The sequence below is a fragment of the Hylobates moloch genome, unplaced genomic scaffold (genome assembly GCF_009828535.3).
Source record: "Hylobates moloch isolate HMO894 unplaced genomic scaffold, HMol_V3 SCAFFOLD_1, whole genome shotgun sequence".
Lineage (NCBI taxonomy): Eukaryota > Metazoa > Chordata > Mammalia > Primates > Hylobatidae > Hylobates > Hylobates moloch.
The window spans coordinates 170,888,463-170,914,260 of record NW_026652276.1 but is presented as its reverse complement, the minus strand read 5'-3'; positions in this window follow the sequence as shown (position 1 = coordinate 170,914,260).

Below are 25,798 nucleotides of genomic sequence, written 5' to 3'. Positions count from 1 at the left end.
TTGCCAGAGGCTGAAGGGGAGAGAAAGGGATAAAGAAAAGAGAAATGCTAATCAATACGTACAAACTTTTAGTTAGACTTGAGGAATAAGCTTTAGTGATCTAGATCTATTGCACTGATATTTAATCAAGCTAATAACATATCCATCACCTCACCAACTTTCTTTCGTGGTGAGAATGTTGAAAATATATACTTTTGGCAATTTTGAAATACACAATACATTATTAACTGTGGTCAAATTCAAAAAACTCAGATAAACCCTGGGAGATACTATGGGAGATGACCATCCCCAAGACACATAGTCATCAGATTCTCCAAGGTCAATTCAAAAGAAAAAATCTTAAAGGCAGCTATAGAGGAGCAGGTCCCTAACTAAGGGAACCCCATCAGGCTAACAGCAGATCTTTCAGAAAGAAATCTTACAAGCAGGAAGAGATTGGGGGACTATTTTCAATATCCTTTAAAAAAGCCAATTTCAACCAAAAGTTGCATATCCCATCAAACTAAATTTCATAAATGAAGGAGAAATGAAATCCTTTTCAGACAAGCAAATGCTAAGGGAATTCATTACCGTTAGACCTGCCTTACAAGAGTTCCTCAAGGCAGTGCTAAACTTGGAAATGAAAGAACAATAACTGCACCAAAAAACACACTTAAGCACATACCCGTTGACACTATAGAGCAACTATACAATCAAATCTATATAACAATCAGCTAACAGCATGATGACAGGATCACATCCTCACATATCAATATTGACCCTGAATGTGAGGAGGCTAAATACCCCACTTAAAAGGCATGAAGTGGCTAGTTGAATAAAAAAGCAAGAATCAACTGTCTACTGTCTTCGAAAGACCCGTCTCACAATTAATGATACCCATAGGCTCAAAGTAAAGCAATGAATAAAGATCTATTAGGCAAATGGAAAACAACAAAGAGCGGGGGTAGCTATTCTTGTATATGATAATCAAACAAATTTTAAGCAATGATGAAAAAGGACAAAGAAGGGCATTACATAATAATAAAGTGCTCAATCCAACAAGAAGACTTAACTCCCCTAAATATATACCTACCCAACACTGGAGCACCAAAATTCATAAAACTGGTTCTTAGAGACCCATTAAGAGACTTAGGCAACCACACAATAATACTGGAGAACTTCAACACTGCACTGACAGCATCAGACAGATCACTGCAGCAGCAAATGAATTAAGACGTTCTGGACTTAAACTTGACACTTGACCAATTAGACATAATAAATATCTACACAACACTCCATCTATGAACAACAGAATATACATTTTTATCACCTATGCAAGGCATATAAGATGCCTTATAAGGCATATAAGATGAACCACATGCTTGGCCATAAAGCAAGTTTCAACAAATTCAAAAAAATCAAAATTATAACAACCATACTCTTGGACTACATTGTGATATAAATAGAAATCAATACCAATAACATATATTAAAACGGAACAATTACATGGAAGTTAGAAAATCTGCTTCTGAATGACTTTTGAGTAAAAAAAAAAAAATTAAGGCAGAAACAAAAAAATTATTTAAAGCTAATGAAAATGAAGACAACACACCAGAATCTTTGGGACACAGCTAAAGTAGTGTTAAGAGAAAAGTTTTTTGTGCCAGGCATGGTGGCTCACACCTGTAATTCTAGCACTTTGGGAGGCCAAGGAGTGTACAGATTGCCTGAGCTCAGGAGTTTGAGACCAGCCTGGGCAACACAGTGAAACTCTGTCTCCACTGATACAAAAAATTAGCAGAGTGTGGTGGCATGTGCCTGTAGTCCCAGCTACTCAGGACACCGAGGCAGGAGAAGTGCTTAAACTGGAGAGGTGGAGGTTGCAGTGAGCTGAGATTGTGCCACTACACTCCAATCTGGGTGACAGAGTAAGACTCCATCTCCAGAAAAAAAAAAAAAAGAGACAAGTTTTTAGTACTAAATGCCTATATCAAGAATGTATACAGATCTCAAATTAATAATCTAATGGCATACCTAGAGGAACTAGAAAAACAAGAGCAAACCAACCCAAAGTTAGCAGAAGAATGCAAATAACCAAAATCAGAGTTGAATGGAATAAAATTCAGATGCAAAAATCCATACAAAACATCAAAGAAAAGTTGGTTATTCTAAAGATTAAACAAGATTGATAGATCACTAGCTAGATTAATAAAGGACAAAACAGAAGATCCAAATAAACACAATCAGAAACAACAAAGGTGACATTACAACCAACCCCACAGAAATACAGAAATTCCTGAGAAACTATTATGAACACCTCTATGCATACAAACTAGACAACATAGAAGAAATGGATAAATTCACGGAAACACACAGCCTCCTAATAGTGAACCAGGAAGAAATTAAAATCTTGAGCAGACTAACAATAAGTTCTTAAATTGAATCAGTAATAAAAACCTATCAACTGAAAAAAAAGCTGTGGACCAAATGGATTCAAAGCCAAATTCTACCAGATGTAAAATGAAGAGCTAATACCAATCCTACTGTAATTATTCAAAAATATCAAGGACAAGGGATTCCCTCCTAACTCCTTCTACAAAGCCAGCATCATTCTGATTCCAAAACTTGGCAGAGACACAATAAAAAAAAGAAAAATTCAGTCCAGTATCTCTGATGAACATAGACATAAAAATCCTCAACAAAATACAAGAATACAAACCAAATACAAACCAAATCCCACAGCACATCAAAAAGTTAATTCATCATGATCAGAAAACCCAATTTCTTTCAACAGTATTTTTAAATTCTCATTGTGGAGATCTTTCACCTCTGTGGTAAGCTGTATTCCTAGGTATTTTATTCTTTCGTGACTTTATTCCTGGGATGCAACAATGGTTTAACATATGCAAATCAAGAAATGTAATTTACCACATAAAGAGAACTAACAACAAAAGCCACATGATCATCTCAATACACACAGAAAGGGCTTTGATAAAATTCAGTATCCCTTCATATTAAAAACCCTCAGCAAATTACACATTGATATATTGACATATTGAAGGAAGATAACTCAAAATAATAAGAGCCTTCTATGACAAACCCACAGACAGCATCTTAATGAAGGGGCAAAAGCTGGAAACATTCCCCTTGAGAACTGAAACAAGTTAAGGATGCCCACTCTTACCACTCCTATTCATCATAGTATTGGAAGTCCTAGCCGGAGCAATCAGGCAAGACAAATAAACAAAGGTCATCAAAATAGGAGGAGAAGAAGTCAAACAGTCTCTCTTCACAGAAAAATATGATTCTATACATAAAAAACCCATAGATTCTACCAGAAGGCTTCTAGAACTGACGAACACCTTCAGTCAAATTTCAGAAAACAAAATCATTGTTCAAAAATTAGCATTATTTATCTACACCAATAACATCTAAGCTCAGAGCCAAGTAAAAAACAATCCCATTTACAACAGCCACAATATAATAAAATACCTAAGAATACACCTTATCAATGAAGTGAAAGATCTCTACAATGATAATTTTAAAATACTGCTCAGAGAAATCAGAGACAACACAAACAAGTAGAAAACATTCCATGTTCATGAATAGGAAGAATCCACATTGTTGAAATGGCCATACTTCCCAAAGCAATTTACAGATTTGTTGCTATTCCTATCAAACTAGCAAAGTCATTTTTCACAGAATTAGAAAAAACTATTATGAAATTCATATAGATCCAAAAAATATTCAAATACCAAAAAGCAATAATACTTAAGCAAAAAGGACAAAGCTAGGGCATCACATTTCTCAACTTCAAACTATACTACAAGGCTACAGTAACCAAAACAGCATGGTACTGGTACAAAAACAGACACTTAGATCAATGGAACAGGATACAGAACCTAGAAATAAAGCCACACACCTACAGCCATCTGATGTTTGACAAAGTTGACAGTAACACACAATGGGGGAAATAATTTCCTATTCAATATTTAGTGCTGGGATAATTGGCTAGCCATATGCAGAAGACTGAAACTGGACCCCTTTCTTATACCATATACAAAAAGTTACTCAATGGAATTAAAGACTTAAATGTAAACCCAAAACTATAAAAACCTTGGAAGATAACCTAGGCAATACCATTCAGGACATAGGCATGAGCAAGGATTTCATTACGAAGACACCAAAAGAAATGGAAACAATAGCAAAAACTGACAAGTGAGACCTAATTAAACTCAAGAGCTTCTGCACAGAAAAACAAACTAACAGAGTAAACAGACAACTAAAGAATGGAAGAAAATATTCAGAAACTATGCATCCAACAAAACTCTAATAACCAGAATCTATAAGGAACTTAAATCAGCAAGCAAAATCCAAATAACCCTAATTTTTTAAATGGGCAAAGGACATAAACAGACAGCTCTCAAAAGAACACATACATGTGGCCAACAAATATATGAAAAATGCTCATCCTCATTAATCATTAGAAAAATGCAAATGAAAACCACAATGAGATATCACCTCACACCAATCAGAACAATGGTTATTAAAAAGTCAAAAAACAAGAGATGCAGGCCAGGTTGTGGAGAAAAGGGAATGCTTATACACTGTTGGTGAAAATTTAAGTTAGTTCAGCAATTGTGGAAAGCAGTTTGGAGATTCTCGAAGAACTTTAAACAGAGCTACCATTCAACCCAGAAATCCTGCCACTGGGTATATGCAAACGAAAACAAATTGTTCTACCAAAAAGACAGATGCACTTGCATGTCCATTACAGAGCTATTCACAGTAACAAAGACATGCAATCAACCGTGATACCCATCAACAATGGACTAAAGAAAGAAAATGTGGCACTTACACACTATGGAATATTACACAGACATAAAAAAAGAACGAAATCATAGCAACATGGAGGAAGCTGGATGCCATTATCCTAAGCAAATGAAGGCAGGAACAGAAAACCAAATACCATACATTCTCACTTTTAAGTGGAAACCAAACACTGAATACACATGGACTCAAAGATGGGAACAACAGACACTGGGGAATGCTGGACGGAGTAGGGTGGGCATGACCCGTCCTGTAACCTGACAGGCTACCTATCAGAAACTATGCTCACTACATTGGTGATGGAATCATTCATACACCAAGCCTCAGTGACATGCAATTTACCCATGTCAGAAACTTGCACATGTACCCCCAAACATAAATGAAAGTGGAAAAAATAAATTAAAAAATTAAGTAGTAAATAATAAGGTCTCAGTGTTTAAGAAAAATATCATTAGCTGACGTCTTCATCTTATTGACAGTCTCAAGTGGAAAGCTGTCAACAGTTTACCATTAAGCATGTCTATAAATTGCTTGTGTGTGTGTGTAATTTATTAAATTAAGCAAATTACCTTATATTCCTAGTTTATTAAGATTTTTTCCATCAGTTAATGCTGAACTTTATTAAATACTATTTATGCATCTAGTAATATGATTACATAATGTTTTGCCTTTTATACTTTAATTTTATTAATAAATGAGTACCTTTCCCAACATAAATTAGCAGTTTTGCCAAGCAATTAAAATGTTACACTTCTTAAAAATTTGATTCAAAACCTATTGAAATGCTTTACGTGGAAAATTGTAAACTATATTAGAAAAAGTGTGTTTCTAAATGTCTACATTGTATAATTCTATCAAGCTAAGAAAGTTTTTGAGGATCCATACCTGTATTGGCTTCAAAATCACATAAAAATAAAAACATTTAAAAACATGTTTTCAGAACGCTTTCTCCATAGGATGAGCTTCTCTTACAAACATTTATATTTTTTGCTCATTTTCAAATTGTTAGCTTTAACTCCAAGATATTCATTTTCTAGACTGACCATCCAAAATGTTGATAATATACTTCTTGAGAAATCTGTGGGTAATAAGCATCTCATAAACTTCTAGTGAAAAATATAAACTGATATTGGTATCAATGTATGGAGGGAAACTTAGCCATATCTATCAAAATTACCTCGTTTATATCCTTTGACTCATAAATTCCACTTCTCTGAGAATTTAAACTTAAATTCACTTAAACATTTTCAAATGGCATGTGTAAGTCATCGCAGCTTTATTTGTTATAGCAAAACTTTGGAGATAGCTATGTATCCATCAGGATAGTCTAGGTTATGGTGAAGTAACAAACACCACCAAAATCTTAGTGCTTTAAAACAGCAAAGTTTTATTTATTACTCACGCTGCATGTTTAGCAATGGGCTTTACAAGGGTAGTGCTCACAGAATTTAAATGGGCACTAGAACCAAAAAGAAAGTGCCTGGAATAGTGCAGGCTTCACTGACAGAAGAGAAAAGAGAACATAAAATCATTGTATAAAGATTAAATAAAGATTCTGACTACATCAACTAAATTTACACATCTTTAGCAAAGTAAAATATATGGCTAATTTGGGCCCTAATGAGAGTACAAATTATAGCATAATTCTCTTTCAAGGTAGAGATTTGAATATCGGTAAACTGTGAGATCTACTGTAGTCTTCCATTCAGACAACAAAATATTTGGTTCCATCCTTCTCTCACATATGTATTCACTTCCTCCAAAGGGAAGACATCCAAACATTTCACTCATTTACTGCTTTAAGCTCAAAGTTCTAGGTCTCAGTCATTTCAGAAGTTCAACAAGTCTAACACCATCTGCCAGATGTACCAAATATAAAGTAGAACAGCCCACCTGCTATGAACACTCCATTCAGATGGACAAATTTACAGCAATTACTTGTATTTAGCAATGCTGATTCACACTGACCATATACAGAAATGGGCGTCTATACTGGGAGTGGAGTATGTTCCTTGACTGGCTTCTGATTTGTCTTCCTAAGACTAATTCCCAGTCCATCATTCTCCACAGTCCTTGAGTCCACCCCCTGGGTGGTAATTCTTTTTTCATTTTTCTCCTAGGCTACAACCGAATAGGTCATGTAACAATATGACTTTTTTTTTTTTATTTTTTTTATTTTTTTTTGAGATGGAGTCTCGCTCTGTCACCCAGGCTGGAGTGCAGTGGTGCTATCTTGGCTCACTGCAAGCTCCGCCTCCCGGGTTCACGCCATTCTCCTGCCCCAGCCTCCCTAGTAGCTGGGACTACAGGCACCCGCCACCATGCCCAGCTAATTTTCTGTATTTTTAGTAGAGATGGGGTTTCACCATGTTAGCCAGGATGGTCTCGATATCCTGACCTCGTGATCCACCCACCTAAGCCTCCCAGATTGCTGGGATTATAGGCGTGAACCGCCTCACCCAGCCGACAATATGACTTTTTAATCAATGAGAAGTTTTCTCAGCTCATTTTCTGCCCACAGAGCACTGAAGCAAAATAGTGATTTTAAGTATCAAACAGTGACTGTCCTTTTTAGTTCAGGAAAGTGTTTCTCTTTGTAGTATAACTCAAATAATTTATTGAACTCTTTTCTATTTAATTTCAATCAGCATTATGAACAAATAACCACACTCACAAATTCTTCTCCAGACATACTTCTCTGCCTATTCTTAATTGCGGATACCTTTAACTGCCAAGATTTTTGAAGGAAGCCTTATCCTTAGTCTTTTCTTTCACTAAGTCTTCTTTCCAACTAAACAAATGTATTGCCTGCCACTTAACCTGTTCAGATGTGATAGAAATTGTTATTTGGGCCATAAGTTTTATATGGTCCTTGCCAAACACTGACATCAAAAAATTTTTCTCTTAATTTTACCTTTTACTGTCATAAATCAAGACAATTTCCTCTTGCAAACCTCATATCCTAACTTTTATGACTGTTTTGCTTCTTTTACTTCTCTCCATAAAACTAGCAATTCTGCCCTGGGCTTATCTCTCCTTGTAATTCATTTTCAAGTACAGTCAACAGTAAACAACCTATACTACTAGTATTCTTTTACCACACTTTTCACCAACCAAAAAGGACATTATTGACTTCCTAAGTTGTTGCAGGTGATGGTTTTAATACTGGTTCTTCAAAGCATAATATAAACCTCCGTCTTTACAGATTTAACAACACTTTTCTTGCCACTCATTGCCCAAACAAAGTGCCAATAACATATTGTTAGGTTCTATGTTTTGGTAGCACAAAAATTCTGGTACCACTTTTTATATCAGTAATGATGGCCTAGATAATGCTATAGTAACAAACAAAAACAAACTCTTTGTAGATTTTAGTAATAAAAGTTAATTTCTCATTCACACAAGATGTCTAGCATGGGTCTTAAATATTGTGCTCTATATAGATTCCAGGTCAAAAAAGAATAAAACATCTGGAATTGTACTAGTTTTATTGTCTGGTGAATTAAAAAAGGAGGAGGAGGAGAGGACAAATAAGAACAATGAAAGAGGAGGAGGAGGGGAACAGAAGTAAGGAAGAATATGGCAAAACATTTACTCTCTCTTAAAATTTCTACCATAAGTGAATTTTAGCACTGTCATTCACCGTTCATTGGTCAAAATTAGATATGTGGCCAGGTCTTTTTCACAAGGACAGAGTAGAATAATGCTCAGGAATTGGAAATAGATATAGTGAATATAACAAAGTCTACCTACCACAAATAAATGTTCATCCATAGGCAACTTTAATTAATTATGCTAAATCTGTATAAAGCAGTATCAAAAAGCTATTTAAGAAAAAGAATGGGCCAGGCGCGGTGGCTCACGCTTGTAATCCCAGCACTTTGGGAGGCCGAGGTGGGTGAATCACGAGGTCAGGAGACCGAGACCACGGTGAAACCCCGTCTCTACTAAAAATACAAAAAATTAGCCGGGCGTGGTGGCGGGCGCCTGTAGTCCCAGCTACTCGGAGAGGCTGAGGCAGGAGAATGGCGTGAACCGGGGAGGCGGAGCTTGCAGTGAGCCGAGATTGCGCCACTGCACTCCAGCCTGGGCGACAGAGCGAGACTCCGCCTCAAAAAAAAAAAAAAAGAGAAAAAGAATGAAGATAGATTGGGTATATTAATAAAGATCTACAAGTCTAATGTCATTTGAAATAAATTAAGAGCAGTGTGTATAATATGGTTCATTTTGTGAAATAAAAGGATGGCGGGAGAAAAATCCACATTCTTATACTCTTATACAGTCATAAAAAAGTGTGTAAGAATAAATCAGAAACTAAAAAGACTAGTAATGTATGTGCACAGGGAATTGATTAAATGAAGGATAAGAAGAGAATGCAGACTGTTCATGATATGATAGTTTTGATTTTTGCATTTTGAGCCACATAAACATATTTGCTACTCAAAAGTTCTATTAAAATAGTAAACTATATTTTGAAGAAAAAGAATGTTTGCTTTGCATTTATAACTATAACTATCTACTAGTGAGTGTATTCCTGACAGCTACATCACAGAGAATGTCAATTCGTTTAGAACACCAGGTGTTGGTGAAAAGAAATTTTTGAATTTATTTCTCACTCTACCTTTTTGTTTGTTTGTTTCTTCATTATGATATTCAGGTAACTCTTTAAGGTAACAAGAGTTTCAGAGCATTCTCTGTATCATTGCATAGTATTTTAAGTATTTTAATATTCAAGGTGTTGTTCCTTTAACACTGATCACAATTAATGATATTAATGTAGTATTTTGTGTACTTTGTTTTTGTTTTAAAAATGTTCCTCTGAATTATGTAGGGAATAAACTTCAGATATATAGCTATAACTAAAAACTTACACTAGAATTCTTTTAAAATTCCAGACAAAATAGCTCCAATGTTGTTTATAACATTTGCAAACTTTTACTTTAAAATATTTTATATAAAGGAAACATTTACGGACAGTAATGTATCTTTTCTAGTACATCTTTAACATCCCATGAAAAATATAATTTATTATAAAATTCACCAATAATACAAAGTATGTGTCACACAATAATATGAGACTGAAATTGAAAATCTAGCTGTATTTTTCAGCCATGGTCTAGCAATACTCCCAAACTGAGTATATTGCTTTACTATATTGTTTTAAATTAATTTAATGTGTTTGTTTCTTTAAATTTCAGAATTTTTTGTTTGTTTGTTTTCCAGCACTGATCTTTGTTTATATCCATATTCTGAATTCTATTTATGTCATTTCAGCCATCTCAGGCCAGTAAACAACCCTTGCTGGAGAAGAGTGGTCATTTGAAGAAAAGAAGACTGTGTTTTTTTGAGTTGTCAGAGTTCTTGTGCTGGTTGTTTCTCATCTTTTTGGGCTGAAGTTTCTTCAGTCTTTGAAGTTGTCCTCTGGATGGTTTTCCAAGAGAACATTGAAACCAAATCTAAGGAAGCTAAGAATCACAATAAAAAGATATAGCAGTTGAAAGACAAAATAGCCAGTATAGAAAAAGTGTAACTGACCTGAAAGAGCTGAAAAACACACTATAAGAATTTCATAATGCAGTCACAAGCATTAACTAGATAATAAACCAAGCAGAAGAAAGAATCTCAGAGCTTGAAGGCTGGCTTCCTGAAATAAGACACTGTTGGTGGGACTGTAAACTAGTTCAACCATTGTGGAAGTCAGTGTGGCAATTCCTCAGGGATCTAGAACTAGAAATACCATTTGACCCAACCATCCCATTACTGGGTATATACCCAAAGGATTATAAATCATGCTGCTATAAAGACACATGCACACTTATGTTTATTGCGGCACTATTCACAATAGCAAAGACTTGGAACCAATCCAAATGTCCAACAATGATAGACTGGATTAAGAAAATGTGGCAAATATACACCATGGAATACTATGCAGCCATAAAAAATGATGAGTTCATGTCCTTTGTAGTGACATGGATGAAGCTGGAAACCATCATTCTCAGCAAACTATCACAAGGACAAAAAAACCAAACACTGCATGTTCTTACTCATAGGTGGGAATTGAACAATGAGAACACTTGGACACAGGAAGGGGAACATCACACACCAGGGCCTGTCGTGGGGTAGTGGGGAGGGGGGAGGGATAGCATTAGGAGATATACCTAATGTAAATGACGAGTTAATGGGTGCAGCACACCAACATGGCACATGTATACATATGTAACAAACCTACACGTTGTGCACATGTACCCTAAAACTTAAAGTATAATAAAAATTTTTTTAAAAAAGAATAAAAAATGAAAAGAAAAGAAACAAAACCCTCGTGAAATATGGGGTTATGTAAAGAGACCAAATGTGTAACTCATGGTTGTCCCTAAAGGAGTTGGAGAGAGAGTAAACAACTTGGAAAACGTATTTCAGGATATTATCCATGAGACTTCCCCCAACCTAGCTAGAGAGGAAAACAGTCAAATTCAGGAAATTCTGAGAACCCCAGCAAAATACTTCACAAGAAGATCAACCACGAGACATAATCATCAGATTCTCCAAGGTCAAAATGAAAGAAAAAATGTTAAAGGCAGCCAGAGAGAAAGGACAGGTCAACCACAAAGGGAAGCCCATCAGACAAACGAAGATTTCTCAACAGAAATTCTATAATCCAGAAGAGATTGGGGGCCCATATTCAACATTCTTAAAGAAATGAAATTCCAGCCAAGAATTTCATGTCAAGCTGAACTAAGCTTCATAAGAGAAGGAGAAATAAGATCTTTTCAGTTACCAAAATCCAGAGGGAATTCATGACCACTAGACCTGCCTTACGAGAGCTCCTGAAAGAGACACTAAATATAGAAAGGAAAGACCATTACCAGACACTACAAAAACATTCTTAAGTACATAAACCAGTGACACTATAATGCAACCACACAAACAAGCCTGCAAAATAACCAACTAACAACATGATGACAGGATCAAATCCACACATATCAATACCAACCTTGAATGTAAATCGGCTAAAGGCCTCCAAATAAAAGGCACAGAATGGCCAGCTGGATAAAGAAGCAAAATCCAATAGTATGCTGTTTTTAAGAGACCCATCTCACATGCAGTGACAACGATAGGCTCAAAATAAAGGATGGAGAAAATCTGCCAAGCAAATGAAAAACAGAAAAGAAGCAGGAATTGTAAAACTAATTTCAGACAAAACAGACTTTAAACAAAGTTCAAAATATACAAAGAAGGGCATTACATAATGTTAAATGGTTCAGTTCAACAAGAAGAGCTAACTATCCTAAATATATATGCACCCAACACAGGAGCACCTAGATAAATAAAGCAAGTTTTTAGAAACCTTCAAAGAGACTTAGACTTCCACACAATAACGGGAGGCCTGAACATGACTTAAATCCAAGAGCTGTGTTGTTGAAAAAATTAATAACAGAGACTGCTAGCTAGCCTTAATAAAGAAGAGGAAGAGAGCAGATCCAAATAAACACAATTAGAAACAACAAAGAACATATTACCACTGACCCCACAGAAATGCAAACAACCATCATAGACTACTATGGACACCTCTATACACTCAAACTAGAAAACCTAGAGAAAAGCGTAAGTTCCTGGACATATACACCCTCCCAAGACTGAACCAGGAAGAAATTGAATCCCTGAATAGATCATTAATGAGCTCCAAAATTGAATCAATAATAAACAGCTTGCCAGCCAATAAAAGCCCAGGACAAGATGCATTCACAGCAAATTTCTACCAGATATTTGAAGAAGAGCTGTTGCCATTCCTACTGAAACTATTCCCAAAAATTCAGGAGGAGGGACTCTTTCCCAACACATTCCATGAGGCCAGCATTATCCTTATAGTCAAACCTGGCAGAGACACAACAAAAAAAGGACACATAAAGCCAATATCCTTGATGAACATTTATGCAAAAATCCTCAACTGAATACTAGCAAACTGAATGCATCAGCACGTCAAAGAGCTAATCCACTATGATGAAATAGGCTTCATCCCTGGGATGCAAGGTTGGTTCCACATACACAAATCAATAAATGTGATTCATCACAAAAACAGAACTAAAGACAAAACCCACATGATTATCTTAATAGATGCAAAAAAGGCTTTTGATAAAATAAAATATCCCTTCATGTTAAAAAATTTCAGCAAAGAAGGTATTGAAGGAACATACTTCAAAATAATAAGAGCCATCTATGACAAACCTACAGCCAAGATCATACTGAATAGGCAAAAGCTGGAAACATTCCCTTTGAAAACTGGCACAAGACAAGGGTGCTCTCTCTCACCAATCCTATTCAACAGAGTATTAGAAGCCCTGGCCAGAGAAATCAGGCAAGGAAAGAAATAAAGGACATTCAAATAGTAAAAGAGGAAGTCAAACCATCCTTGTTTGCAGATGATGTGATTCTATCTCTAGAAAATCTCACAGTCTCTGCTAAAAAGCTCCTTCTGCTTACAAACAACTTCGGCAAAGATTCAAGATATAACATCAATGTACAAAAATCAACAGGAAGACTGAGAGCCAAATCAGGAATGCAATCCCATTCACAATTGCCACAAAAAGTATAAAATACCTAGGAATACACCTAACCAGGGAGGCAAAGGATCTCTACAGTAAGAATTACAAAATACTTCTCTAAAAACCAGCTATGACACAAACAAATGGAAAAACATTTCATGCTCATGGATAGAAAAAAATAGAAATTGTAAAAATGGCCATGCTGACCAAAGTAATTTACAGATTCAATGCTGTTACTATCAAACTACCAATACTATTCTTCACAGAACTAGAAAAAGTGCTTTCAAATTTATACAGAACCAAAAAAGAACCTGAATATCCCAGGCAATCCTAAGTAAAAAGAACAAAGCAGGAGGCATCATGCTACCCAACTTGAAACTATACTACAGGGCTACCAAAACAGCATAGTACTGTTACAAAAACAGACACACAGACCAACGAAACAGAATACAGAGCCTAGAAATAAGGCCGTACATCTAAAACTATCTGATCTTTGACAAACTTGACAAAAACAAGCAATATGGAAAGGACTCCCTATTCAATAAATGGTGCTGGGATAACGGGCCTAGCCTATGTGGAAGATTGAAACTGCACCCCTTCGTTACATCATATACAAAAATTAACTCAAGATGGATTAAAGACTTAAGTGTAAAACCTAAAACTATAAAAACCCTGGAAGAAAATCTAGGCAATACCATTCAGGACATAGGAACGGGCAAAGATTTCATGAAGAAGATGCCAAAAGCAATTGCAACAAATGCAAAAATTGACAAATGGGATCAAATTAAACAAAAGAAGATCTTCTGCATGGCAAAATAAACTATCAACAGATTGAACAGAAAACTTACAGAGTGGGAAAAACTTTCTGCAAACTACACATCTAACAAAGGTCAAATATCCAGCATCTATAAGGAACTTAAACAAATTCACAAGAAAAAAACAAACAACTCCATTAAAAAGTGGGCAAAGTGATGAACAGACACTCTTCAAAAGAAGACATACATGTGGCCATCAGGCATATAAAAAAGCTCAACATCACTGATCATTAGAGAAATGCAAATCAAAACCACAATGAGATACGATGTCATACCAGCCAGAATGATATTATTAAAAAGTTAAAAAATAACAGATGCTGGTGAGGTTGTGGGGAAAAGGAAACACTTACACACTGTTGGTGGGAGTGTAAATTGGCTCAACCATCGTGGAAAGCAGTATGGCTATTTCTCAAAGAGCTGAAAACAGAATTCCCATTCAACCCAGTAATTCCATTACTGGGTATATACCCTAAGGCAGCAGTCCCCAACATTTTTGGCACCAGGGACCTGTTTCATGGAAGACAATTACTCCACAGGCAGGGTGGGGTGTGGCAGGAGTGGATGGTTTTGCGATGACACTTTTCCACCTCAAATCATCAGGCATTAGATTCTCACAAGGAGGAGCTCACAACCTAGATCCCTTGTATGCTCACAATAGGGTTCACAGTCATGAGAATCTAATGCTGCTGCTGATCTGACAGGAGGCAGGGCTCAGATAGTAATGCTCCTTGTCTGCCACTTACCTCCTGCTGTGCAGCTTGGCTTCTGCCAGGCCATGGACTGGTACAAGTTCGTGGCCTAGGGTTTGGGGACACCTGGCCTAATGACTATAAATCCACCATAAAGACACAAGCACATATACATCTCCTTATGAGCACTATTTACAATAGGCAAGATATTGAATCAACCTAAATACCTATCAATGGTAGATTAGATAAAGAAAATATGGCACATATACATGATGGAATACTATGTAGCCATAAAACGAATGAGATCATGTCCTTTGCAGGAACATGGATGAAGTCAGAGACCATTATTCTTAGCAAACTAACACAGGAATATAAAACCAAATACCACATGTTCTCATTTCTAAGTGGGAGCTAAATGATAAAAGCACATGGACACAAAGAAGGGTACAACAGACTTTGGGCCTAAAAATTGAGAATGGAGGATGGGAGGAGGGAGAGGAGCAGAAAAAAATAACTATTGAGTACTAGGCTTAGTAACTGGGTCATGAAATAATCTGTACCACAAACTCCTGTGACGTGAGGTTATCTATATAATAAACCTGCTTTGTACCTCCAAACCTAAAATAAAAGTTTAAAAAGAAAAAATAATAATAGCCAACATTTTAATGTAAACATTTTCAGTCTCACACTGAAAATGTTTGAGTGAAACAAAACATTTTCGTTTAAAACAAAACATTTAAAACATTTCATTTCATTTAAAATATTTTTGTATGAAAACAAAAAAATCAGATTTAATTTTGAGTTATTTATTTATTTTATTTTTTTTTGAGACGGAACCATGTTGGCTAGGCTGGTCTTGAATGGCCTCAAGAAATTCTCAGCCTTCTGATTAGCTGGGGCTTCAGGCACGTGCTACCACACCCAGGCTCATGAGTAAACTTTCTAAATAGTGAAATTAGGCCACTTCTCAGAGAATATGTATCAACTATTTATGTTGCCACAAACTCAGAATTAGAGTTAAATTAAAAGGGCAGAATTCAGCACTAGAAAAATCTGTAGGTGTTATCAGAGTAATGTATTTTAAAAGTTAATTTTCTAAATAAATAGTGTTTGCATCTTTCTTGATAGAAAATGTTTCAACAGGTTAACCTATTAAAAGTTTTACTATTATGATGCAATTCAGTGATGGTCTTAAAGGTACTTAGGGCTTATTAGATTATTTATCTATCCTTATACTACATGTTCTCAGGTTATCTTAAACATTTTTTAGCTCCTCTGCTGATAGCATTTGGTCAAATTTCTCACTCCCCTTGTATCATTACATTGGCTCCTGGTGGCGTTAGCTGGCTCTTAGTTATGGTTTCCAATTCCCAGAGACCTGGGAAACAAAGTAACCAACCTTGTTACTCTAAATACATATATCTGTGAGTGGATATGTGGCTCTGAGTTATTAGGCCTCCTCCTTTCTAATAAAATTTTTGGCTTTTTGTTTATGGGCTTGTGTCACTTATTTCATGCTGGTTTTATCAGACAAGGCTTGTAATGGGTATTTTAACCACTAGAGAATATTTTCTCATCTCATTTCAGAGTCTATAGCTGTTTCCTAGGGATTTGAAACTGTTACTGACTCAATTCTGGGTAACTGCTAAAAAAATTAATGCATTTAAAAAATATTTTCATATTGTCTGATAAAATGAATTATAATTATATTTGGCTTTTTTCTACAAAAAGCAACAAATGTTATTTATTTTCAAGGTCTTGCTAAGACTTTGACTGATTTTTGAATGATTTTGCTTTTTGTGTTTATAATATGACTATTCTTATTATTCCAAATAGCAAGGCAAGTACTTACACAGAAAATAATTATGTTTTACCTATCCCACATATGAAGAGAAATATTTAAAAGTAAAACAATGAAGTCTTAGTAATAGGACAGCAAAGCATTGACTGAGGCTCTAGATAGGAATTTTCATTCTCATCTCACAGATCCTTGCAACACAAGCAAAGTTCTATTGACTGTAGTAACAAAAGAAGTGAATATTTACCTAGCCATTTCTCTCATAGCCAGATATATTAGTACTTGATTCTCCCCTGCCTAAATTCATCATTAAATGTATATATATGAATGCACTTTGGAATCTTCAGGTAAGTCAAATCAGGGAATAGATTATGTATAAAATAAGTTGATTTATTCAATAATATATCAACTTCCAAATATCCAAAAGCAGTTATCTATCTTTTGGTGAGTTTTCTCTAAGAAATTTTTAGCTTTACACAGATTTAGAAAATTTTAATTTCCAGCCCTCCTCTTATAAATATTTGAAGCAACAAGTTTTAGTTTTACACTAAGAAACATTTATCATTTTCATTTGCAAAGGTATGCTTTGTAAAACAATATGTTAAACAAATTCCTCACCTGGATATAGTAATCCCCATTTTTGTTGATCAATATCTAAATGTTTTGATTTCCCTCATGAATGTGAATGAAAACTTTATAGGGAATATAAACATGGAAACTAAATAAAGATTTTCTTGTTCAGTTGTTTTTCATATGCATGATAATCAATAAAAATGACTATCATATAATGCATTTGAAATTAAAGAAATGTTAATACATATAAAAACAATAATTTCCCCCAATATCATATAAACATATTTTTGGGAAAGGAAAATTCATTGTATATTTAGCAAGTGGTAAATGATGAGAGGATTTTCAATATGTATGTGTCTAATATTTATAGAAAATTGTTATTTTATATAAGGATTTCTTTCTCTGCTTCTAGAATAATGTAACATTTCCTGAAGTATATGGCATTTAGAATTTGAAAATAAGCTGTCAAGAACAAAGTGATTATTTTACTTATATTTTGGGTTTAAAGGGTAAAAGCTCCGTTTCAGCCCACAAAAATTATTTTTTTTCTATATTCTTCTTGGGTATATTATTGTAATTCAAAAAAAGACTGAAAATAGAGGCGTAAAATAATTTCTGCTTACATGCTGTGAAATTCTCACCACAAGATTTTAAATTGAACTTGCTCAACAGGCAGAGAGAACCGTCTTCTTTCTTCAAAGACATAAGGACTTGTTCAGTAAGAGGAAAAGGTCTAGCAGCATTTTCAGAAAGGGGCACATTGAGTGCCTCTGTGATTCTTGCTCATATTGGCTCGACTCTTATCATCAGAACATGCCAAAGAAGAAGAACATGTGCATGTGACAAGCAAGAGTAAGTTAAAGAACAAGCTAACCTAACGGCCTGGAACAAGTATCTTAAAATGATAACATAATTTGATTTGCACATTTTGTGGTCTGAAGGTCCAAGACAACCAGTGCTTACAACATTAAGTATATTTCTTAGTCTGCTGTATGTAAAACTAGATATAAACTTGCTTTCACCTTGAAACAAGGTTTGGGACTTGTTTAAAATTTCTGAGTAGCAAAGTACTACTCCAGTAGCAAAGTGCTTTCATCTAAAGGATAGGGAAGTATTCGCCTCTATTATTTTTCTATAATAAAAATGTATTCTATTTAGCCCTTGAATAGAGCAAAAGTGTTTTAATAAGAAATATGCATTTTAATTCTAATCAGACTTTCAAATCATAATAAGCCTTTTCTATATTTGGTAGCTACTCTGGCTAAAGTACTGTTTCAAATTTGTGCACTTTCAGATGTGGTAACCAAAAGAAAAAGATCAGTTAGCTCAAACTGATAATGCTTCCATGTATCAATTTGACACTTTAGGAACTACTTGCTTGGATTCTACAATGTGAAGGGATAGTTGTTAATTCATGCCAGGAGAAAAGTGTGTTGAAGAATTTAGACAAATAGAATGATTAGACAGGACAATCTGAATGTGAGGTACTATCAGGGGAACCAGGCCCCAATATTTCAACGTAGGTTCTATTTTCCCTAAGTGGTAGCTGGTCTGAGAAATAAAGAGAAAGAGTACAAAGAGAGAAATTTTACAGCCGGGCCTCCGGGGGTGACATCACATATTAGCAGGTTCTGTGACGCCCACCTAAGCCACAAAACCAGCAAGTTTTTATTAGGGATTTCAAAAGGGGAGGGGTGTACCAATAGGGAATAGGTAACAGGGATCACATGCTTCAGAGGGCAATAAAAGATCACAAGGCAGAGGGCGAAATTAGAATTAGTAATGAGGTTCCATATCCTGCTGGGCACGCATTGTCTTGATAAACATCTTAACAGGAAACAGGGTTCAAGAGCAGACAACTGGTCTGACTAGAATTCACCAGGCTGGAATTTCCCAATCCTGGTAAGCCTGAGGGCACTGCAGGAGACCAGGACATATTTCATCCCTTATCTTCAACCACATAAGCCAGACACTCCCAGAACAGTCGTCAATAGGCCTACCCCTGGGAATGCATTCCTTCCCCAGGGTTATTCCTTGCTAGGAAAAGAATTCAGTGATATTTCTCCTATTTGCTTTCTGCCAGAAGAAAAATATGACTATTCTGCCCAACCCCACGGGCAGTCAGACCTTAAGGTTATCTTCCCTTGTTCCCTGAAGATCGCTGTTGTTCTGTTCTTTTTCAGGGTGCCCTGATTTCATATTGTTCAAACACACATGTTTTACAAACAATTTGTATGGTTAATGCAATCATCACACAGAGTCCTGAGGTGACATACATCCTCAGCTTACAAAGATGACAGGATTAAGAGATTAAAGTAAAGACAGACATAGGAAATTATAAGAGTATTGATTGGGGAACTGATAAATGTCCATGAAATCTTCACAATTTATGTTCAGAGAGTGCAGTAAAGACAGGCATAAGAAATTATAAAAGTATTAATTTTGGGAACTGATAAATGTCCATGAAAACTTCACAATTTATGTTTTCCTGCCATGGCTTCAGCCGGTCCCTCCGTTTGGGGTCCCTGACTTTCTGCAGCAAGGTACCTCTAGAAAGAGATGAAAAGTGCCATCAAAATGGAATGCTTTGAGCTACTCCAAGATACAAAACATAAAATTAACCCATAGAAAAGTATTTCAAGTAGATTAAATCATCATAAAAACAGAAGACAATCTTGGACCTTACACAGAAGAAATTTTGTTTATTATTCATTGGAGAAAGCTCATAGAACTCTGACTCAGCCTTCACAAGTGATGATGTAAGACCATTCTGTCAATGCAGCCTACTTCTCCCTGCCCCCTAGCCTCTCAGATCATAAGATGAGAGTGCTTTGCCTCACTGCTTACAAGGTACACTGCTCACTTCCTATACTGGAGCTTTGCTGTTGCCTCTGATGAATGAAACTTACAGGACTCCTTTGACACCCAGCCTACAGGCAGACAGAAAGATGCTAGCTAATATTTGCTTGCTAGCTGGCTGTGGGTGCTATAATGTTATGGGTCTGGTTGCCCCAGAGTCTGTAACAAAATTGCAGTTTAGAGGAGCCAGATAACATTACAAGAAAATGTTAATGCCCTTTGGAGGTAACTTTAACCAATAATAGATGGGAGACAGGAAGAAGCCAGAACAAATTATTTTCTCTTCTTCTCCCCCAGAAGTTACAATATTTTCATTGTAACCAGCTGTGATTTCTTGCAAAGCTGTGGCAGCTCTGCAATGCAGCACTTTGCTTCTCTGCCTTGCTCTCCTTTTGTCCTCACTTTTGTTTCCATAAGATTGCACTCACCCGCTCACATACATATTTAATAAAATTAGCATCTAAGTCTTACCTCAGGTTCTCCTTCTAGGAAACCTAAATAATCAAGAAAGGGATTTTCAGGAAAAATACCAAAGAGCCCTTTCCTTTTGCAAATATTTCTCTCAACTATGTATAAATGAGAGGGATAAAAGTGTAAAATAGAACAAGTAAGAATTATGCAAACAGTAAAATAAAACAAAACATAAGAACACTACATCAGCCATGAAACTCAACAGTTGTTGCAAGAATTAAAATATTAGCTAAGTTGCTTTACTTTGGATCAGAGCTTGACAGCATAAATTGACTTATAATCTGTGGTTCATTTACAGCCTAGGATAGTTTGATAGAGGGAGCTAAAAGTCACTACTGGTAGAATAAAGGAATAGAGAAAATTAGTCATATACAACATTTTGAAGGATCTATTTATTCTTCTTCAGTTTCAGTGATTCTAGATAGCTTCCAGTTTTCTAACATTTCTCCAATGTGGTTTTCTACATTGGCATACTCTTTCCTCTTCTTAGATATATCCAAATTTCCTGTATCTTTAATGTAAATTCAGTTGGCAATAGGGAAAGCATTCAATCAAAACATTTACATGAATTTTTAATGATTATCATACATTTAATCCTTTGGGGGCAGTTGAATTGTAGAGACAGAATTGCTTAATCAAGAGTAACAAATACTAAATAGTGCATGATAGTCGGGTAATGTTAACGTTTCTAATCATCATAAGTAATCTCACTGACACATCTTCTAGAAAAAGAAGATACAATATTTATTCCCCTTGCACTCTTATAGAGTGTTCTCAAAATATTTTTTAAAATCATTCTCAGTTTTTATTTTCTTATATTCACAATGCTTAATAAGGTTTTGTAGACTCTCATGCTGAATGCATGTAATGTGTAGATTCAACTGTGCCTAGTTTAAAACACAAAATATGGTCATCTCTTTGTGAAGCTTAAATATGTGTCTGTCTTTTATTCCAATTGAGCCCTGGTAACTCACTTATGTAACAATTATCACAGTTTTCACACCATTAACTAATTTAAGTAAATTAACTACATTTTCTACTAATAGATTTTAAATTATTTGAGGAGTTTTTATGAAATTCCTAGATCTCTACATGCTGTTGGTAAATCCTAACCAGGATTTACCTGAGACACAGCCTTCCAGAGGGACCATCATCACCCAGATGCAAAACATAATATCCTTCTGTTCATCTACTCATCAACACCATTTCTCACCTGCCATGATTTCCCAATAACTCATCCCTCTTGTAACTTATTATCTGAAATTAGTAAAATCAAGTTATCTCCCACTTCTTCTATAAAGCTCCATTTGCACATTTTGTGCTGATCGAATTCTTGCTGTAACCCAGGAACAATGTTTCTCTTGAAATTCTCTCAAACAAAGGTATTCTTCTTCATTCTTGACAGAACTCAGAGACTGAGTTATTTCACATTTCCTAAAAAATACGATTTTCTGAAATTCTTTTTTTAGACTATGCTATCATTTGCCTTTATTTCTTGAAGATTTTAGCCTTCCTCACAACTGGACCCAAAATTCTTGAAAATATCAACCTCCACCTATATCATTCATCCAGAATTTCTGCCTTTCATTTCCTTGACCTCCTCACTTTCTACAACAGGTTATTCTACCTCAACTCAGTCATGTCCTCTCATGAGCAAATTTAGACTTTGTCATCAGAATTATCATGCAACCTCCATAATTTCAGAATATCACTTTTTATATCTTCAGTGAACGTGCACTAGAAATAATACCTTGCTCTATCAGGTCTAAGGAAGGAAACATGACTCTCATTTCTGCCAGCCAATGATTAGGTAGGACTTACTATCTCTGTGTTATCAGTGAGTACCACTCAGAGAGCCAAAACTCTCATTTCCACAATGGGGGGTGTAATGAGAACAACCCCCTTAAGCTTTGATAAAGGTAAAATGGAGAAAACACACTCTATATATACCTAAGAGTAATAAGAAAACTACCCTTTTCACTAGCCGAGACAGTGGCCATAGACAGCCAACTAAATGGAAGGACTGACTAAGATCCAGAGTCTCATAAGAAAGTGCCCCAAAATGTCCATATTTAAATGAAAAATCAATCATCATCTCAAGGACAAGAAAAATATCAAACAAAATTTAGAAAGATAATCAGTAGATGCTGGCTGAGTGCAGTGGTTCATGTCTGTAATCCCAGGAATTTGGGAGGCCAAGGCACGCAGATCACTTGTGGCAAGGAGTTCAAGACCAGGTTGAGCAGCATAGCAAGACCACACCTGTTTAAAATCAATAAAAAATAGCTAGATGGATAAATTAAAAAACAGATTCCAGTACTAAGTTTACAGAGATGTTAGAGTTATCAGACAAAGGTTTTAAAGCAGCCGTTATACAAATACAAATGCCTCAACATGCTTGAATGGTAAAATAGAAAGTCTCAGCTAAAAAAAAAGTCTAGGCACAAAATAGAAAGCATAAAGAAAAAACAAATAAAGAGTCTAGAAATGAAATGAACTTAGAAATTTAGGTGAGGAGATTTCCAAGCAAAGTGTTGAAGTTATAGACTGGTTTATTCTTGCTGCTTTTAGTGAAATTCAAGAAGAAATAAACAAATTAAAGAAATATTTATAAACATAAAGGAAATGGCCTACACACATTGCAAAAGATACTAAAATTAAGACATTTACTGTATCAGGTATTTTCTAGAGAAAAATATGAGTGTGTGGCATTATAACCTTTGGATACTACCTTAGATTAGAAGTTCACAGTGTTCAGTAACACAAAAATTCTCAAGTAAATTAAAGGCTCATGCATTGACCGCCTTTGCCATATTAGCAGAACCAAAAAGTTAAAGAGATTATTTCAGAAAGATCTGTCGACCAATTTCCTGTTTAGTGGAGTGAATTCCCATGCCATTTATGGAGAGACCCACAAGGTACATGAGAATGTTACATGAGTAGAAACACTGCCAGTTTTGTCCAGAAGGTACAGAAAGTACAAGTAAAAGAAAGCTGTTGAACTGCAATATTCCATAGTCAAGATATAAGCTGGTAAGACCACTCAACTACAAATACATTCTACTTTTTGTGAAAAGGAATGAGTGACTTAGAGTCAAAAGCCCATAGGACTGAGCTATGAACCCAAAGGATGAATTCATGTGCTTCAGAAGATTATTCCCCGGCACTGACAAGTGAAGTTTGCCCATCTAGATTTTGAAATTGCTTGGACCAGTTGATTCTGGTTTTCCTTCAGTTGTTTCACTCTTGGAATGGAAATACCTGTAGCTACTAAATATATCTGTCTCACCATTATATTTTTGATCAGATAACTTAATTCTTGTGTTTTAAAAACTTTACAGATGAAGAGAAATCGTGCTTCAGGATTGATTATAACCAGAGCCTCACCCATGTCTAATTTGTATTACTAAGATGATGATACATGAAACTTTTGAGCTTCTAAGCTTTAGATGAGATTTTGGGTTTTAGTTGATGCTGCAATGGGTTAAGATTTGGGGGTGGTTTGAATAGGGTGACTGTACTTTGTAGGTTGTATTCAGGTAAATCTGAGGTCCAGATTCTGGACTGTGATAGGCAGAATATGTCTCCTCCCAAGATGTCCACATTCAAAACCTATTAATGTTATATTATTTAAAAATAAATAAATAAATAAATATTGCAGAAAGAATTTTGCTAATCAGTTTTTTTTTTTTTTTTTTTTTTTTTTTTTGAGATGGAGTCTTGCTCTGTCCCCCAGGCTGGAGTGCAATGGAGTGATCTCAGCTTACTGCAACCTCCATCTCCCAGGCTCAAGCAATTCTCCTGCCTCAGCCTCTCAAGTAGCTAGGATTACAGGCACCTACCACCACACACAGCTAATTTTTGTATTTTTAGTAGAGACGTGGTTTCACCATGTTGGTCAGGCTGGTCTCGAACTCCTGATCTCAGGTGATCCACCTGCCTCAGCCTCCCGAAGTGCTGGGATTACAGGCATGAGCCACCACACCCAGCCTCAGCTGACTTTTTAAGATACGGAAGATAGAAGGTCACTATGCAAAAATCAATTGTTTTCATACCTACAAGCAATGAACATGGCACCAATAGAATAGAATACTTAGCATGGATCTAACAAAGTATGTCCAATATCTGTTGCAGAAGACTACAAAACACTGAGGAAATAAATTACAGATCTAAATAAATGATGACATCCCCCATGTTTATGTATTGAAATATTCAACATTGTTAGAATTTCAGTACTTCTCTATTTGATCTGCAGATTCTTCAGTACAACCCCAGTCAAAATCCTAGCAAGCTATTTTGCAGCTATCAATATACTGAATCTAAAGTTTGTATGGGAAGACAGAAGACCTAGAATAGAAAACACAGTTCATAAGAAGGATTGAATTTAGAGGCCTTACACCATCCAATATTTGGAGACATACTATAACAGCTGTAGTAATCACAACATTCATTATTTGGGTGATGGGTACACTAGTAACCCAAACTCCAACATTATGCAACATACCCATGTAACAAACATCCACATGTACCGCCTGAATCTTAAAACATAAAAAACAAAACAGCAAAAGCTATAAGAATCAAACTGCTGTGGTACTGACTTAAGAAAAACATATATAGTCCAATGGAACAGAATAGAGATACCAGTAGCAGACCAACACAAATATTGACAACTTATTTTGACGGAGGAGCAAAGGCAATTAAATAAAGGACAGGCTATCCAAAAAACTGAGCACCTGTATACAAAATGTGAACTTAGACATAGATGTTATACATTACACAAAATTAACTCAAAATAAGTCAAAATTTCAATATCTTTATATAAAAATGAACATTAACATATATTATATAAATGTATATAAATATAAAATGCAAATATAGACATAAAATTCAAAACTATCAAACTTTTGGGAGAAAATCTATGTGACCTTGGTGAAGAGTTTTTAGCAAATTACGTAAAGCATGATCTGTGAAAGAAAGCATTGGTAAGTTGAATTTGTATAATTTAAAAGTCCTGTCTGTAAAAGTCACTTATAAGAGACAAGCCAGGGCTGGATGCAGTGGCTAACGCCTGTAATCCCAGCACTTTGGGAGGCCGAGGCGGGCGGATCACGAGGCCAGGAGTTGAAGACAACCCTGGCCAACATGGTGAAACCCCGTCTCAACTAAAAAAAAAAAAAAAAAATATATATATATATATATTTAGCTGGGCATGGTGGTGGATGCCGGTAATCCCAGCTACTCAGC